The following is an 18,746-nucleotide window of genomic DNA, read 5'->3' as shown; positions in this document are numbered from 1 at the left end:
GTAAAATACTAATCACTTAAATTTTGATTGGGTCTTTGTTTAATTGGTATGGTGTGTTATACTCAAGAGGTATGAAAAGGTGGCATTTCATAAATAAAGTTATGTATTCATAGAAACGAAAAATTTGCTTGTCAGTAGCGGAAAGAGGTGTTACCTGTTGTGCAACATTGTAAGTTTTTCACCATTGCACTAAGAGCCGAAAGTATTTCCTTGCGATTTACTTATCGATGTTTGATCTGACTGCTTGTAGTTCTTTCACAGAAAGGATGAAATCGCTACACTCAGTGAGACTGGAACTGCGAACCATATCAGACGCCTTTCCAAAGGTCAGCACGTTACCACAGAGCTGGCGAAGAAGTAGGTGCCTTAGCTTCCTCTTACGAGACCAATAGTGGCTAGAACTCGTAAACCGCTATTTGAAGGACGAGATTAGTTGCGATTTCCACGTACAACGACTTTCCTGGGCTGAAAACAGTAATTTTACAATCTTTTGTTACACTTCAAACGATAATAACTCAGATTATTCAATGGAAATGACAGGTAAAATCAAGTGAACTTTGAGGCTTAATTCCGTGCACACCAGGAAGTAACTCTTTGATCACAGAGCTGCCAAACATACATTGCCTTGTTGCCAAATCTCAGTTACAATACCAGCAGGAAGAAGACGAACCGATGTGATCTTACAGCGGGCTGGGAAGTGACCATAGCTGGTTTCTCCAAGTCGCGGCTGCTACGGCCTGGAATACGTAATGCGTCTGATTCGCATTCCTGTATCTAGGTTTAGGGACTGGAGCGTAGTTACTAATAATACTCAGAACTGACTGCAAACGAAGCAGCATAAATCAGTAACTCTCATAGTTGTTTTTATACTTGTTTCGTAAGTGTACTCAAAACTAAGAAATTCATTCGCAGACGTTTTCGTGCCTCGCCGATAGTCGAGCACAACAAACAAATAAAAATAAAAATAATATGTGTGTTTGAGTGTGTGTCTGTGTGTGTGTGTGTGTGTGTATGACAGAGAGAGAGAGAGAGAGAGTGAGAGAGAGATTAAAATCAAAAAGAATGAGAGAGAGAGAGAGAGAGAGAGAGAGAGTAAAAAATTGTAAAGAAATTGAATCGTGGTATGTAAAGAAATCTTTCAATAAAATGACACGTTGCACATCATTACGAAATATCGTATTCATGATCTATGAAACAAGAATGAAATTAATGTAATCTAATATAATCGTATCATATTGATGACTAGCCATTAAGAGTCATGAATTACCGAAGTTTTGCCAATACCAGTAACCAAATCTAAACTTGAAAATAAAAGACATCAGTTTTTGTAATAAACCGGGAGTTCTATCAAGACCCTTTCGTCCCTGTTAATTAACCACGAAAGACGTCTGATATTCCTCTATTCTGAAGTAACAATGTGTGCATGCATTTAAAGATGAAGTGCATGATGTGAAGTTCTGTGACGGAGATACGAACGTAACACGTAATCGGATTGTTAACTAAGTAAAATCAAATGTTACCTATCGGTTTTACTTACCAGCTGCTAGTTGCTTGACTCTAAAATAAGGATACAAACTTTTGTGCCCAAGCGACAATCGAGCTGCTCACCTACGGTGCATCCACGAATATAGCTTAAGTATCAGTTACTTACTCACCAGTAGTAAGATGTGAGCGTGTTTGGCCAGAAATAACGACACCTATTGTTGGTAACACATGAACAGACATTAAAAATGCACGTTAATTTTCACTAACAGACCGGTGCACACGTGATAGGGCTTGAAATGAAATTGTGAACAATTTTGTACTGGATCAGGATTCGAACCCATATACTTACATTTGGAGGAGGCCTAGAGAAGACTGCAGTCTTGAGAAAAGGAACCAAATGATTGAACTATACTGTTCCGAGAGATTCAGATCCTCGAAAGAGGAGATACGAATTCGAATCACAGTCCAGCTCCAAATTTTTCAACGTCTCTAGGTCAATCAAGTACAAGTAAAGTAAGAGCCCTGTTCCTTTAAATGGCTATCGGTTCATCAAATAAAATAAAATGTTCTAATGTAAGTAAGTTTACTGGCGACTGTATTTCTGTTTACCATGACTTACGCTATGTCATTTCCCAACGTAAACCGGCTGTTCCCAGTTGGTAATGAAGGAACGTGATTTTTAATGCGGATTCTGGATTATAACGTCTTTCTCTTGATGCTACCGGGGGTAAAGTAAATCTGTTTGTCCCTCTTAAAAGTGTTCAGAGGCAGATGGTCGGCAAAGAAATCTTTCGCTAAAACATTGTTGGATCAAACTATTATTACCAGTGTGACAGAAAGCGAAATCTATTGTAGATTCTCTTGAATTACACTCATAGCTTCAGCACCGAGAGGAAAGGGCCGATAAAAACTTTGTCGACGTGTGCTTTTTGTTACCAGACGTCGTATTAGCTAGTCTCGCGTTTTACCTCAAGACTACGGTCGTAGTCAAGAATAAGGTACTAAGACTGAAGTCAAGAGTTCCTCTGGGATGTGCCGCAGTCTACAGTGTTGCCAGATCGAGCATATTGCCGGACATAGGATTCTGAGAGGAGCACGACTGTATTGCCCACCTTACGTGAACGACTCGGCGGTCAATCTATTGCTCTAAGACTGTATCTACAACACATATTGCACGCTGAAGACCCAGAAAAATTAAAAAAACAAAAGTAGTTTATGAGAGCAACGTTAATTATAGCGTTCGAAGTATTCATAGTATTGTATACGTGTGTGTAAACGCCTTCCAATGACCACTCAAGGAAGACAAGGATACACAGTCTAGCTGCAATATTATAAATTCGCCTCAGTTTGCGGATGAACTCAGACTTAGGTTGATAATCATTTAGAATATTTAGCAGAACTGTACCCATTGGTGTTAAACTCGTTTTCAACCAATGATTCCCACAGCTACAGGAACACTACTTGTGGTACCTCATAGACAAAATACTTACGCAGTGCTATCAGACGAAAAGATCAACCTGATACAAACTGTGGGAAGTTTGTTTTACAACCTTCGTACATGGATAATGAGCTTTTTCCTATTTGAGATGTCTGTGAACGTTGCTGCTTGAGATGATTTAGGACGAAACTAAATTCCTTCAGCTACGACAATGTTTAAAGAAATCGTCTTAACGGCACTAAATCGTGGTTTGTGAATCGTTTACCGGCCGTACTCGGCAGCATTTCGCTGGCTGAAAGGCAAAAAGCTTACTGACAAATTTCACAGAAGGAAAAGAGGGGCGAAATGTCTCCCACTGAAAGGTCATGTTGTTTTATTTAAATTATTACAAAATCAGGTAAAACGAAGTCAGGTTTCCAGTATAAGCACGTTACTGTTGTCAGTATGATTTTCCACTGCCCAGGGCCTGTAATGACAAAGGGCCCGTTTACGTCAGGCATATTGTATACAGAAGTGGAAGAGGGAGCACCACTAAATTCTAATCCATATGCATTGCATACACACAGAAATTACTGTTACAGTGTACTTATGGAGCCCAATGAGTGAACTGCGTATTTCCCGGTGAGAAAGATCACTGGCAAACAGTCTTCGCTACATTATGTTACTTAAACTGGTGTCACTCTGAGCTAGAATTTATGGTCAGCGACTAAGTGTAAGGTCAATGAGTCGGATGCGAGTTTTGCAACTGTGAAATACTTTCCTACATTGTAGAAGCGAATATTAAATTTGAACTAATATTGCGAAAATTTTGTACTTTGATAGCTTAGAATGAAAATCTTTCTGTTTTATGCAAAGGAAAACAATTGATTTTCTAAAACATTGTCAGTCATACACAACTTGAAACAGGTCGTGTCAACCAAATCATATGGAAGAACTGTGAAAGGTGGCTACACTGAGTCACAGCGCCAGAGATTGCGCCAAAGAGTATTATTCAGCGGCCTCCACTGGCAGTGCTTGTTGAGATGTGGTAGTGGAGAGTGCTTGTCGAGAAGTCGTCGTGGAGAGTGCTTATTGAGATGTGGGCAGTAGGAGTTCTGATGTAGGCGTGACTAATTGTGAGCATGTTGTATGCAGTTGTTCGGATGGGCTAGACAGCCGATGCTGTTCGATTGCGGATGTTGTAATGATCAGAGTGTATGGATAGTCAAAATGACGAAATTGTTAACATGGCGAACTCGCCAACACAGGAGAACAGTAGGATGAATAATGAAGTAGAAAACAATTTAATAAGCAGGGAAAATAGTTCGGAACCAGTTCAAAATTTTTCACAATCAAAAAATTTTCAGAGTATGAGATTAACGACAGAAGATTCTGGAATAGTATCGAACACAGATAGCTTTACAGCTATAACGAAAGAAGTTGGTTTTGCGCGAAAGGTTAGGGGTGAAAAGAATTTCGAACCAATTAACATGGAGCAGTTGATGGGTGCTATATTAAATTTGGGATCACAGATGAGAACTTTGGCAACACTGTTAGAAACTGATATGGGAACAATGGAAACACGGGTAGACTCACTGGGATCACAGCTAAGATCTGAATTAAAAACAGTGTGATCACAAATAGGAACAATCAAAACAGATATGGGAACAATGGAAACACGGTTAGACTCACTGGGATCGCAGTTAGGATCTGAATTAAAAACAGAGATGGGAACTTTGGCAACACGGTTAGAAACTGATATGGGAACAATGGAAACACGGTTAGACTCACGGATAGGGACATGTTTCAAAAACATGAAAGATGAATTAAAGAAAGAAATTAGAGAAGAAGTACAACCGATTTTGAATGCTCACAATAATAGATTAATTTCAATAGAAATCAGACAAAAGGAACAGGATAGAGAACAGGAAGAAAGAGATCGCGCGATAGTACAAAAATTTTCAGAGTTAAATTTACAACGTGCACACGATAAGGAAGAAATACTTGAAAGAATCGAGGAATCCGTACCAAATGACAGAATAAATAACCTAACACAACAGTATGAACGGTTAACTACTAAATGTGTCAAAACTGAAACCCGAGTCGCAACACTTACGGAAGACGTAAATAAACAGAAAGAACAAATAGGTGACTTATCAGAAAGAGTTGAGGAGATTTCAGATAAATTGACAAGTCTTAGTTTAAATGGGAACAGAGATTCGGATGATACAACTCCATTACCACTTGCAGAAACCGAAGAGTACCAGAACATAAATAAGCATGTTGAAAATCAGGGAAAATTTAATGAACGCGTTAAAAGGGAATTTGAGGCATTACAAAAGCAAGTCAAACAAATTGAAGGTGAAATCTTAGGAAAAATCTGCAGAAGAAATTTAGAATCACAGATAGCAGAGGGTTTGAAGAAAATAATTTGTTTCATTTACGAGATGCAACAAGAGAGCGCCAGGCGCGCGAACTTGACAATAATCGACATTGCGACTGGGACAGACGCGGTAGGTCTTTGTCGCCACGAGGAGAAAACTTTGACTATAAACACTTCTTAACTGTTCGGATTTTTAAGATCTTTCGCTATTCTAAGAATGACATACATCCATGTTCATCGTTAGATCAATTTATGTACGCACTTCCACCAAATTGGCCACTAAGTCACAAGCTGGAATTTATGTGTGGATATTTAGAAAACGAACCGGCGACGCGCTTGCGCGCACTTATTAGAGATTGTAATAATCTGAATGATTTTTATCATGCATTTCTATCGGCATATTGGTCCGAAAACACGCAAGACAGAGTCAAACATAGTCTTATTATGCAGCGTAATTTTAAACAGTCTGAGTTCCGCACGCCGGCAGAATACTTTGAAGACATGATTCGAAAGAATCAATTCCTTTCCAACCCTTATAGCCCGACTGAATTAATTCGCATTTGTTGAACTAAGCTGCCACAACCCATAAGACAAATTGCTTTAGCCGGAAGATGTAAAGACGACATTGAGACTTTTAAGACGTTGCTACAAGAACTTGAGTATGACAACGACGACGGGACTTCTTGCAATTTTTTCAGTAACAGTAATTGCAATAGATTTTCAGAGAAAAAGGATAATGATCGGAACGGACGTTATATGGGTAATTTTGAGAGTGACAGACGAAACAGACAGGACAATAGATACCAGCCTTATGACAATAACAGACGGTCTAACAGAAATTACACAGACAGTTATAATAACGGAAACTCCTACCGGAATGATCAGTCATACGGAAACAGTAATCGGTATCATCAAGACAGAAATTATTCATACAATAATAGAAATTCTTACTACAGAAATAACCAGAGTAGTAGATATAACAATAATTTCAGAAGTGACAGTCGAAATTACACAAGAAGTAGTCATGCAGATAGCCAGGAAAATAGAAATTTTAATAACAGACGCAACCAAGAATTTACATGTAACAGACAGGAGGGACCTAATTGGCATCCTCCACGTGACAAAAATTCCGAGAGACAAGTGCAAATCATAGAAATTGATCCGCGAAATGACGTGAATAATCAGAGTCCTCAGGGGATTCACTACCCTAAGTGAATATGTGCCGTAGCGTGCACAGGGCCCCGAGCTGTAGTAGTGCCATTTCCCTTTTAGTTTTCTGCACTGCTGCCTACTCTTTTACTATTCTTTGTATCTATCAAACCAACTCTTCAACTATCAATCTATCTAGAGAGTCAGTAAAGAATAACCGGATATGACTATTTTACCCAAAAGTGCTTTCGGAAATTACCGTTTGGACTTACTATATCTTCTGCAGCATTCATTCGTAGTTTAAACGAAATTTTACCTGTTTATCTTCGTAACAATATTACTTCATATGTTGACGATATTCTTATTGCTAAACGTTCTTGGAGTGAGCACAACAAAATTTTGGATTCATTATTACGTATTTTTGCAAGAGTTGGCATTACAGTGAACTTGGAAAAAATCTGAATTTGGTCGTTCTCAGGTGAAATTTCTTGGTCATATTATTTCTAGAGAAGGTATTCTTCCTGACCCAGAAAAACTAGACGCTATTCGTAATTATGCTGTTCCTACTGCAAAACGTGATGTTCGTAGTTTCCTTGGTGTCTGTAATTTTCTTAGACGCTTTGTTAGATTGGACAATTTGGCCACACCTCGTTTATGTGAACTGTCTGGAAAGAAATCTAATTGGTGTTGGGATGAGGAAGCTCAATCAGAATTTGAACAACTTCGTGATGCTTTAGTTGCTGCTCCACTTCTTTCACACCCGGATTTATCTAAAGATTTTTGTTTGGCGACGGACTCTTCATACAATGGCCTAGGTGCACACTTATTTCAAGAGATAGAAGAAAACGGCGTTGTAGTACAGAAAACTATTGCATTTGGAAGTCGTGTTCTCTCTAAATCAGAAAAGAATTATTCGATTACGGAACTTGAAGCCTTGGCTGTTGTATGGGCTTTCACAAAATTTCGCATATTTTTGTATGGCAGACATACTAAGGTTTACACCGATCACCGAGCTCTGGAATTTCTTATGTCAACAAAATTAACTCATGGAAGATTGTCACGATGGGCGCTGTATCTACAGGAATTTGATTTTAGTATTGTTTACATACAGGGTTCTTCAAATATCATTGCTGATGCTTTATCACGTGCACCTGTGGGTTTGAAACAAAGTGCTGAGGAGGATTGCAAAGAAAACAATTATTGTTTGATGTATATTCAAGGTGTTGCGTTCGAAAATTTTATTTCGTCTTCGCTCCAGGACATCGCTAAGGAGCAAAACAAGGATCCAATCTGGAAGGACATTAAGGAGAAGTGGAGGAGAAAGGAAAGCGTAGCGATCAGACAGTATTATTTAGTTCGCAATGATATTCTTTTTAAACGAAAATCGGTCGACAGCTCTGTTTGGTTAGTTTGTATTCCTGATGAGTGGGTTGATAAATTGATTTGGTACACACATTTCAGTTATGCACACTTTGGTCCCAGAAAATGCTTTCATAAATTACGAGAAAATTGCTACTTCAGTAATATGGAAAAACGTATTCGATCTGTTCTTGCCCAATGCAAATTATGTCAAAAGGCTAAGCCGCCAACTATTTCTCACAGAGCACCGTTGTTTCCTATCATTCCAGCGAAATTAAAGGACATGGCTGCAGTCGATTTGTTCGGTCCAGTGGTTCGTTCTACTAATGGTTTTGCGTACATTTTGGTAGCAGTGGAATTGACATCAAAATATGTGTGTTTTACACCTTTACGCAAAGCAACAGCTCGTTCAGTATCTAATGCTTCCATCAAACATTTTCTTAAAGAAGTGGGTCATGTTCATAAGGTTATATCAGATAATGGATCACAGTTTCGCTCTAAAATTTGGCTTCGTACTCTACGGCGTCATAAGATTAAACCAATTTTCATTTCACTTTTATCAGATAATGGATCACAGTTTCGCTCTAAAATTTGGCTTCGTACTCTACGGCGTCATAAGATTAAACCAATTTTCATTTCACTTTTTCACCCTCAATCTAACGCTTCAGAGAGATGGATGAAGGAAATCAATAAATTGTGTCGACTTTATTGTCATCAGAATCACAGAACTTGGGATCAGTATCTTCATATTTTTCAAAACATTCTGAATGAACTCCCTAATGATTCAACTTCTTTACCGCCTATATTGATATTAAAAAATAAAGCACCGACAAATCGCATTTCTGACATCTTTCCTTTTCCGCCTACACGGAAACTGCGGCATTCTGAAGTTGTGAACCTGGCTCTGCAAAATATTGCATCTGCGGATGCTAGAAGAGAGAAATCAGCTAAACGTCCTGGTCGTTTAAAAATCTTGTCAGTTGAAACTTCCTGGCAGATTAAAACTGTGTGCCCGACCGAGACTCGAACTCGGGACCTCTGCCTTTCGCGGGCAAGTGCTCTACCAACTGAGCTACCGAAGCACGACTCACGCCCGGTACTCACAGCTTTACTTCTGCCAGCACCTCGTCTCGTACCGGGCGTGAGTCGTGCTTCGGTAGCTCAGTTGGTAGAGCACTTGCCCGCGAAAGGCAAAGGTCCCGAGTTCGAGTCTCGGTCGCGCACACAGTTTTAATCTGCCAGGAAGTTTCATATCAGCGCACACTCCGCTGCAGAGTGAAAATCTCATTCTGGATCTTGTCAGTTGGTCAAAAGGTGTTAATTAAGTCTCACCGTTTGTCTCACAAAGGAAAAGGCTTGTGTCGCAAATTTTTCTGCTTTATAACGGTCCATATAGGGTTCGCAAAATCATTCATGATAACACTGTCGAAGTAGAAACTCTTAAATCTCGGCGCTCTAAGGGAATACATCATATATCGAACGTTAAAGTTTTTGTGGAATGACATACTTTCGAGAAACCAACAGTTATACGTAAACATGCAGAGAATACAAGGATACCGCGCCGTGTTCCGGCGGCGGCACATACTCAAAGCAACAGTCAAGTCTGCGCGGCGCACAAGGCAGTCGTTGACCGCAAACAATTACTTCCTACGTCACGCGTACCTACAGGGGATCGAGCGCTCAGTGCGAATGCACTGACAGACGTAAACAAATACACAGTCTAATTTCTCTGATGAAATTCAGTATAAAGCTATAGTGACTTGATAAATTATGTTATTAACATTCAGTATTTTTCAGGATGCGGTTGTATAAAATATTTAAGAACTTCAGGTAAATTCTGTGTGTGTCCGACGTTAAGAGGACTTGCTATCGAGAAATTTTCGGGAAGAATGTAATTTCGAAGAAGAAACTAATAAACTAAAAAGGTAACTATTAATTGAATTTATTTTTCAGGTAACATATTTCCACTTAGGTACGTACTTAAGACGTAATTTGCTGCTCGCGATTACGTGATTTATACTTTGTGTTATCTGATTTTGACAATGATTGATTAATGAACAGGGTTGTTACTTATGTATATTATGCATCGCTTGGCTGCTATGCTTTTTCACTGATGTCACATTTTTTTTACTGTGTGCCTGCTGTGCTTATTTATTTAAATTATAGTTGTAACCTGAGTAGTTGCGCTGATATGGTTATGTATGTAGGTTATACTTTGTGATGTATCTGCTTGCGCCTTCATGTTTACTTATTAAGATTACATGTGAACATTTATTTGCTTATGCTGATATGATGCTAATGACCTGTTTATTATGTAAGATACATATTTGCTGCTTTGCGTATGGATTGCATATTTACACATTTCTGTTTTGTTGTCATGACTACTCTTTAATTTGATATATAGAAATGCTGATATATGGTGTACGAACATGGAGTTTAGGTCACACTATGGTATTAATTATAGATAGTTTGCTTGGCAGAGCCTCGTTGTAGGGATTGTGCTGCATCCACTTGTTGACATTCTGTTCTCTACTGGTATATTTACTCGCTGTTGCATGTTTTGCTTCCGCTCAGTGCCTTATATTTTAAGATAAGAAAATGAATTGCTATAATTCTACGAACGACATTGGTACAAGAAACTTCATTGAAGTCATATGAGCTGGAGGTTTTATGGAAGCTGTATAAATTTATGTTACTAGGAAGGAAGCTAACGACATGACACACCAACACTAGGTTTAGACCATTGACAGTTATTACACTGCATTCTTCGTGAGCAATTGAAATAGTAAGTGACACTTGACACAAGAAATACTCCACATGTTTGCTTCTGTTTTGCCATGATTCTTGAAGTGGTGTACACACTGTGAAATATTACTATCATTCACACTCCGAACTCATACTTACTTACTGAAAGTTATTCAAACTGAAGGCTGTTAGAGGTCATGTATGCATTTCTTTTATTTTATGATGGACAAGGTAACCAAAATGTATTTTATAATTCATAATGAGTAGAAGATTTGGTTCAGGTGGACTACACAGAGGTTGTGTGTGGACATTGTGTCTTCGGATTGCATGGGATTATGAATTGAGGTTTGCACTAGGATTTTATCTGTACTTGTTCCAGGAGACTGACTAGAGGAAAGAGTTGTTATGGAAGTGAAATTATATTGGTGATAAGGTTTATGTGTATCGGCGTATTTAAGAGGTATTATTGAGGTATTGAGATTGTGTGAAGTTGATGATTATTGGAGTTTTGGTGGATAAGAGGTAAAGTAAGTGAGGGGCATATTTTTTTTTTTTTGTTGGTTTATATGGAACAAGGAGGATGAAGATGGAAGGAAGATTGTCTACACACTCACTTTGTTAAATCACTAAGCAGTATATATATTTTTTTCTGGAGAGAGGAAATATTTGCATATCTTGGCTCACTGACAGTTGTTCAGCAACCATACATTTGATTTGGCTTGACAAACATTGGTATTGACATGATGACTATGACGGTGATTAACTATTATTGACTGTTACACACTGCTGCCATTACTACTTGATACACATGTCGAACATCAAATCTTTGACAGAATTGCATTTACACAGTTAACACTATTCAATTACACAGTAGTACTTAATGTGGATGAAAGGTGAGTGAGTGTGTTTTGTGTGTTTCCCTTTCCTAATCCCAAATAATTGGTACCGACCTATCTCCTAAATATTATTTTACGTGTTTGTTGTGGCTTGCACTGACACCCATAAATACTATAGGTTTACTGTTATTTGTGTATTGTAGTAGTTAATATGACAATTATCTGATATCATTTGTGTGTTTATTATTATTTGTATGTTTAGTGTAAGAGCATTGAGAATAATTTTGTAAAAGCAATTGTGTGTGCATTCAAACTGTTGTTCATGCCTGCACCTGTTCAACATTGCTGGGTGCCACTGGTGGAACTGTTTCTACTGAAATGATGTCACTTGTTGGTGTCTAGACCTGTTCAACATTACTGGGTGCCACTAATGGACTGCTTCTACAGAGATAATGTCACTTGTTGGTGTCTGCGCCTACTCGCCATTTTTGGGTGCCACTGTTGAAGCTGTTTAAATACTGCTGATGAAATGTTATGAGACTGCTATTTGCACCTGTTGATCATTGCTGGGTGCTACTGTTGGAACTGTCAACTACTCTGAGGACTTCTACTTGTTTATTGAACTATTGAAAGAATTTTATGTGAATATTTGTATAAACTGATTTTTTGTGTGTTTACTGTTTATGAAATGTTATGAGACTCTTACCTGCACATATTCGTCATTGCTGACGCTATGGATTTAATTGTTTAACCACATTATACTTGTGTAAACTATTATGTAAAATCATATGTATGCAAGCATTTGTATTCCTTACTGTATTTTATATATTAGGTTATTGAAGGGTCAGTGCAAAGCCAAAATTTATTTAGTTATGTGATATTTACTTATTAATATTACTTTTTAATTTTTGTCTGTATTTTTTGGACGAATTTGGTGGTATTTTCACCACCAATGCTGGCAAAAATACCATCAAATTCTAGCCCGTGGAGGAGGGGCATATGAAAGGTGGCTACACTGAGTCACAGCGCCAGAGATTGCGCCAAAGAGTATTATTCAGCGGCCTCCACTGGTAGTGCTTGTTGAGATGTGGTAGTGGAGAGTGCTTGTCGTGAAGTCGTCGTGGAGAGTGCTTATTGAGATGTGGGCAGTAGGAGTTCTGATGTAGCCGTGACTAGTTGTGAGCATGTTGTATGCAGTTGTTCTGATGGGCTAGACAGCCGATGCTGTTCGATTGCGGATGTTGTAATGATCAGAGTGTATGTTTCGTCAATATAGTATATGACGGTAATAAATTTTTTTTTATTTTTATTTCAAATGTCTTAAGCAATAATGCCTCTTGGTCACAGGTTCAGTCAACAAAGCATCTGGCTTGTGTTCATGTATTAGAGCGTAATTCTGGTTTCTATGTGCAAGTATAGTATTTCAGTTTTATTTAATTAATTCAGTGTAAATGGTATTTAAAATATCTTGTCTTTTTGAGGAAGAACCGTGCCAGATGTGTACGTTGAATCACACTTCCACACACAGAACAGTTACACTTGTGCTTTGTTGTTCGTAGTTTTTGTTTCGTAGCTTTTATAGTTGCTGGGGACTTAATTAATTAATTGTGTTAAGGGAAGTTTTCTTTCATTTCTTGTTGTTATTCTATGCAGTCAGATTGCATACTAATAACAGTCAGGTCCAACCGGTTACGAGAGCTGGTAACCGGACAGACAGCTACTAAAATTGAAATTATTTGCATACTATTTAATTAAGCCCCCATGCAACTGACAGCGACGTATATCGGAAGGCAGTAAGATCTCTTTGCTTTTTGGCAACACTCACACATACACACACACACACACATTATTTTTTTATTTTTATTTATTTGTTGTGCTCGACTATCGGCGAGGCACGAAAACGTCTGCGAATGAATCTCTTAGCTTTGAGTACACTTACGAAACAAATATAAAAACAACTATGAGAGTTACTGATTTATGATGCTTAGTTTGCAGTCAGTTCTGTGTATTATTAGAAACTACGCTCCAGTCCCTAAACCTAGGTACAGGAATGAGAATCAGACGCATTACGTATTCCAGGCCGTAGCAGCCGCGACTTGGAGAAACCAGCTATGGTCACTTCCCAGTCCGCTGTAAGATCACATCGGTTCGTCTTCTTCCTGCTGGTATTGTAACTGAGATTTGGCAACAAGGCAATGTATGTTTAGAGTTACTTCCTGGTGTGCACGGAATTAAGCCTCAAAGTTCACTTGATATTACCTGTCATTTCCATTGAATAATCTAAGTTATTATCGCTTGAAGTGTAACAAAAGATTGTAAATTTACGGTTTTCAGCCAAGGAAAGTCATTGCACGTGGAAATCGCAACTAATCTCGTCCTTCAAATAGCGGTTTACGAGTTCTAGCCACTATTGGCTCGTAAGAGGAAGTTAAGCCACATACTTCTTTGCCAGTTCTGCGGTAACGTGCTGACCTGTGGAAAGGCGTCTGATATGGTTCGCAGTTCCAGTCTCACTGAGTGTAGCGATTTTATCCCTTCTGTGAAAGAACTACAACCCGCCAGATCAAACATCGATAAGGAAATCACAAGAAAATACTTTCGGCTCTTAGTGCAATGGTGAAAAACTTACAATGCTGCACAACAGGTAACGCCTCTTTCCGCTGCTGACAAGCAAATTTTGGGTTTCTAGGAATACTTTATTTATGAAATGCCACATTTGCATACCTCTTGAGTATAACACACCATACCAATTAAACACAGACCCAATCAAAATTTAAATGATTAGTATTTTACCAATTCGTGACGATAGAGGCACGCTTGTGTACAGATACTCAGTTTTATTAAAAGAGACTTTCGTCGTAAGGTTATCGTGGGTAGTATTACTTCATATTTTATAATACTGTTCACAATTTTCGTAAGGTTTAATTTAATGTTGTTAAAACATTAGTAAACATGAGAGAGAAATTAATCATCAACGATATATGCGAATTCTCCGATGTCATGTATAACGGTCTGAAAATGCACATGCAGTTTATTGATTACGTGCATGTAGAAAACTTGATCTGAGTTAAAGCTGTCAAACAAGGTTTAAAGAAGAATAAAATGCCACTACCAGACGACAGCTAATGTAGAAAATACTTTTTGGCACTATGCGCTCTACCCATACATAATACAAAAGTTTCGAGATGCATGTACTGTCTGGCTGTCTATTAAACCTGAAATGAACAAAATGTCGTAGAAGTTAGCCCTTTTTCCACATACGACTATTTTCGGTTGAGAAGCGAAGGAAATTATGTTACAAGTTCCATTAGATTGATAATTTTAGCAGACAGCAGAATTGCGTTTTAACAAATATAGCAGTGAACGTACTCGAACTCGCAACACTTACCATTACGCCACTTGCTGACAAGTAGCTATAACAGCTCCAGAAGTCAAGAACAATTCCTCCGCAACTCCTGCATTCCACAGCGCTGTGGGATAATGCATATCGCCAGGTCAATACTTATGAGAGACAAACAGTTATACCTTTTCTTTTGCACTGCACGACGTTTTCAACAAACCGATAGCGCAATAGAGTAGCTGAAGTGGAAAGGAACACTTCCTATTTTAATTTCTGCATCCTACACTGTTGCCAGTTCTGTGTTGGTGGCAGCTACGTGATTTTATTTTGGTGATTACAAAATAAAGATGAATGCATGCACTGGATATCTGAGGCAGCTAGTTCATGGTGATTCAGTCAACCAAGTAAATGAATTTCCTGAACATGCTGCAAATTGATACAGGGAGCCTGTGTGTCAGAATTCTCAGCCAGTGTGGTACAACGGCGTTATGATAGAAAAATGAGCCTCCTAGAAGAGGATTTGGTGGTCTGTTGGGCTGATGATAGGTTCATATATCTATGATAGGTTCATATATCTATGGTCAGTGATTTTAGATAGGGAGAGACAGATTCCATTCTCTTCTGGCTACACAAAGTGAAGAAGATATAATGGCATTGTGGTCTGAAATTCACATTAAAAATGATATTCGTTCTCTACCAAGTAGACGTTAGGTTGAGCCACAATAAAGTCTGGAGTGGCGACGTATAGAATCTCTATCACCAGTAACCTTTCTTGTACTAGTTATTTATTTCCAGTGACGAAACAAACGCTATGTAGGCTCACAGGACACTTATTCCATCTTTTATCTGAGCTTCTGTATGTCGATAAAATTGGTTCTGAACTGGGAATGCAACTCAGACCGCCCTTAACGCGGAATTTGATCCCTTCGTGACAATACAGCTCGTCTACGGTTTGTTGTTTGTTCAACACTCCAGATTCCTCAATGTCTCCACATATTGCGCGTGAATGGGTTCGAATCCAGGTCCGGCACTAAAGATTTCATTATGTATTATCAAGCTCTAGCATGAGAACACCTATCGGCTGGTGGATAATAATTTCGGTTTTTAATGTATTTTCATTCGTTGTCAACACTAACGATATTTGACATTTTTGACTCCCAGTGAGACACAGAACTATTTGGGAGATCACTGTAAGTTCAAGATGTTTTTCCGAGCTGCTGGTGGAGAAAAATTCGGTAGCTGACGTCTCTTTGTGTGTAGTCAACAACGATATGCGTGGAGCTCTATTCCCAGTCGGCACTGAACTCTTCGTCATATTATTTCTAGTGCAAACATGCTCACATGTCGCTGCTGGTGCAACAAACCCATATTTAACGTTCGTTTTTTCTAGAATATAACAGCGATAGGTGCCGGGTTGGAGTCGTTGGAAGGACAAAATTAATGTTTCGTCTCGTCATTTCAGTTAAAACATCCGGCTACTGCCGAGAAAATCCGATATGTCACATATGATTGTGCTTCGACGTCTACCTTATTAGGTTCTGGGTTCGAATCCCTGTCCAACACAAAGCTTTACCTCACGGCATTTCAAATAAGTTACTTGTTAAGAAGCAATATTTAACAACTCTCGTGGTTCGTTAACAGGGACAATAGGTGCTGGGTAGGAATTCGCGGCCGCTATAAATGTTTGCGTTATGTAATTTAAAGGTGGTATTTGCTAACTGATACTGTCTAAAATAGAGGTATATCACTCTCTGCATGCCTAATCAGGAATGACTGTTAGTTTCCGTCAGTCACGATATCTTTGCTTAGTCTGCATGACCTGAGTTTGAATCCATATGCAGAACGAGACGGTTCGTCGTGTCATTTGAAGGTCATACATATTCTCAACTAGCTGCCCTTGAATAACTTAAATGTGTAATGTCATTTTGTGTTTAATGATAAGTGCGGTATGTTACTTTGAAGAGGAAATCATGAACACGACGAACTTACTACGTGCATTACCTATCTGACGTATGTCATTTATTGTAATAAATGTGAGCTTACAATCCTGAAGGACAGTTTCATTTGTGATAATGTGTTCCCTGATATTTGTGGTATCGTAGTATTACTTTACATCTTGAGTTATTGCGATACAGAGCAGTGGTTTCTAGTGGTGACTTGTTGGAACCATTTTCAATAGTCAAACGACTGCACCAAGGAGCGATTAGAGGACCTGCTAGACAGCTGCGTTATTTGGGTTACATGCGAATCAGGCGAAATGCAATTCAGGTCGTTCGGATACTTTTGAGCATGACTGTAGATAGGGTAACACTGCTACTGCACGATGGTTCTCCAGATCACTGCCCAGCTGACTGTGAAGCTCAAACATCGGTACAGACTGAACATTACCACTCGCCTGGTATGTTCTAATGTGTACTTTCAACTATTGAACCTGCTCTGTCAAATACCTTTTACCTTCACCTTCGAGTTGATGTACAGTCGTGCACAAAACGAACGAGACCCCTCGCCTTTTAGTTATGCTGATCCGCACAGCTTTAAAGTCTGCTACACAGAATAACAGGCAAGGCGACGAAGTGCTACCAACATGCTATGCACAGGTGTGAAATTGAAAAACTATCCGAACTGTGTCAGACTGTTTTCAATCATGTGTAAGACTATATTAATGCTGATTAGTGTGTTAAACACAGCACTTAAATATGAGATATAAATGAAAGAAGCTCACTTTTTTACACCGCCAAGGGACCTATACCGAAGTGCGATACATTTCCGTTTATTATGTCTACCCGTACCCGAGGTAAACAGGTTTTAAAGGTTGGGTAGACAGATAGACGGTCAAGAAAGTGAGACTAGTAGGGTTCCATTTTTACCGATTTAGGTGACGAAATCCTAACAACGAAAATAGCTACGACCATTACTGAAGATGAGGGCCGCATAAATAATTCCCCCTACTCTTTATTCGAAATGTTCTAGTTGCAGTCGATATATCAGCATATTAATCGTAGCTAAGCTTTCGATCCAAATCAAGTTTACAGGAATGCAAATAAAATCCATTTGCCTATACACGTGGTAATTCAGATCCCAGTATTAATGCCACCGCGTTTTAGAAGTGCGAGCATTCCCATTGCTAGCTAGCTTAAGAAACACTTCGGCTAATGAACGTTATCTGGCTGTGGCGAGTCTAATGGAGAATTCTAAACATTGTAGAATACGTTTGGCAGCTATGCAGCCCTTTATTTCCTGGGGTGGTGCAGAATTATTCTACTAAATTTACTCACTAATAACAGTATTTTGTTGATTCGATAAACATTCCGAATGATTGTCACATGAGAGGTGACGTAGTGGTAGGAAATTCATGTTCTTGAGTCCACAAAGCTCTACTCAACAGAAACTGCAGATCATTTTGCCATTTTCATTGCGAAATTGCCGGCTTATTCTTGTCTGGGGTAAAAATAGAGGGCTGTTTGCCTGGGTTGTCTGCTAGCGTAGTGAAAGGTCTTTGCTACTGCAAGGGAGGTCTAGTTTGTTTTCGGTTTTAATCTCGATGGAGGCAGATAGGCTATCAGTAAAGGAATTTTAAGAAATTTTTGCGCCCCAATACGTTTTATTGCTACCTTTATTCTCTATTGGCGCCCTGTGGATGTCAATATGAAACTCTTGTAGAACTTGATACTGCCTACTTTTTCCGCTTCTGCCAATAATTGAATAGACGTAAGTGTGGCACTGAATGACTTTTAAGTGAATTTCGTTATGAACCTTCACGCATTGCTAAATTTGCACACTTTCATGGTAGGTCAGCAACGGTAATCCAGTATGACTGGTCTGAACGTTGACACAGACCGTTTCTCGGTCGAATGCACACAATATTTTGCTACTTCGTAACGATCTGGGGTACTTTGTCTTACTAAAACAGTTATGTTATCTGGATAAGCTGAAATTCATTTTTATTAGTACAGTTCATACTCATTAGCGTTTCTTCTTTCATTTATATCTTATATTTACGTGTTGTATTTAACACACTAATCAGCATTAATA

This window comes from Schistocerca nitens, chromosome 6 (assembly GCF_023898315.1).
Source record: "Schistocerca nitens isolate TAMUIC-IGC-003100 chromosome 6, iqSchNite1.1, whole genome shotgun sequence".
Lineage (NCBI taxonomy): Eukaryota > Metazoa > Arthropoda > Insecta > Orthoptera > Acrididae > Schistocerca > Schistocerca nitens.
Note: the sequence above shows the minus strand (reverse complement) of the source record.